At 37.4% G+C, this 1,605-nt stretch overlaps 1 non-coding gene across 1 annotated transcript; it reads left to right on the forward strand.

Moving 5' to 3' along the window:
* The first annotated feature begins 473 nt into the window (after positions 1-473).
* Positions 474-565, forward strand: TRNAY-GUA (transfer RNA tyrosine (anticodon GUA)). Its single transcript is given in 2 exon segments — positions 474-510; positions 530-565. It is a non-coding gene; the product is annotated as a tRNA-Tyr (tRNA).
* The last annotated feature ends 1,040 nt before the right edge of the window (positions 566-1,605 follow it).

Genomic DNA, 1,605 nt, shown 5'->3' on the forward strand with positions numbered 1-1,605 from the left:
GAAAAGGTGGGTTGGAGATTGCCGCCGGTTGTCATTGTAGATCGCCGGTGCCGGAGAAGGAGAAGGGAACTCGGAATGAAGGAGAAGGACTCGGGGTCCGGCACTCGAGAGGGGAGGAGGTGAGAAGAGGGTTTTGAGATATCCTAATCTTTCGAATGAAATGGTCTTTGGGGGAGTAACGGACGTTTCGTTATTCTCGCACGCGTTAATAGTGGAACCGTGTGAAGGGACAGGTGGCGCACATAGCGCATGTGGGGCATTTATGGGGCGAAACCGAGTGGAGCGCAGATTTGAACTCTATTGTGTGGAGTCAGAAGGGAAAAAAAGCAGACTCTTCTGCATTTGGTTGGTGAACCACCCAATAAAGTAAAACCAAGAGGAAATATTGAGAGTTAAGGGCATACTTGAATCACAAATCAGCTTCATAAAATAGAACTCATAAATTAAAATTGTTTTGCACTATAGTCAGTTGTCCGACCTTAGCTCAGTTGGCAGAGCGGAGGACTGTAGTTGGTAAAAGCCGTCAGACATCCTTAGGTCGCTGGTTCGAATCCGGCAGGTCGGATGCTTTTTTATTCCATTGGCGTGTAGTCGTGTAGTGCCGCGTTCACCTACAATCTTTCGAGTTGGGATTCTCCCAACATAATCCAGCACCGCACATCTCATCATGAAACTAGGGCTCAGCCTTAAAAGCGGGACCCACAATGTATGAGATATGCGGCGCCAGATCTTGGCACAGGTGATGTGGATTCTAATCTTTCGTTTTCTTTTTTTAATCTAAGATAAAATCATAGAATTATGAAAAATAATGAAAATGATTAAATGGAAATGAAAAAAAAAAAACTAAAATTGTAATGAAATTGAAAAATAAAATAAATTTACAATTATTGAAAAGAAAATACTGTAATAAATTTAAAATAAAAAATTTACAATTTACAATAGAATTTTGAAGAAAAATACAAGTAACGAATAAAATTGAAAATCTCAAAATGTACAATAATCTAAAAAAAAATCTTCAACTTCAAGTTCCACTTCCTTCTTTTTATGGTGATACATTAGATGATGCGCCATGTCCTCTTTTATCTTGCACCTTATTTTTTTGCATCCAACCAATCTTTTAGACAAATGTACATCTCCAATATTTCTGTAATAATTGACAATGCAAGGGTGGTTTGGTCATTTTTCAATTTAATTAAGGATGAATTGTCTATTTTGTCTAAGCTTAAGTTGTGTGTCTTATAGATTTGTCTTCCGTAGTCTAATGCAAAGAGTATAAGTATAAGGTGGGTCAGTTGAGAGAGTGACTTTTCCTCTTCTTAGACCAAATCCTTTATTCTTCTCTTATTTTCTTTCTCTTCTTCTTCTTTCCTTCTTACTTATTGCAGACCTAGGACTAAACTAGTGTTAATCGTATCATTCATATGGTATTAGAACACTAGAAAATCAGTCTATAACTCAATTTTTTATTCTTTCTTTCCTTTTAGGATTGCCATGTCAGAACTTCTTTTTGAAATAACTCCCAAACTAATTGGATGATCGATAAGGGACCAAAAAAAGAGTGGTCGTTTTTCCTTCTTGGAGATAAATATGCCACCAGTTGTTGTG

Source organism: Nelumbo lutea, chromosome 1 (genome assembly GCF_056320005.1).
Source record: "Nelumbo lutea isolate HS-2025 chromosome 1, American lotus-T2T, whole genome shotgun sequence".
Taxonomy (NCBI): Eukaryota; Viridiplantae; Streptophyta; class Magnoliopsida; order Proteales; family Nelumbonaceae; genus Nelumbo; species Nelumbo lutea.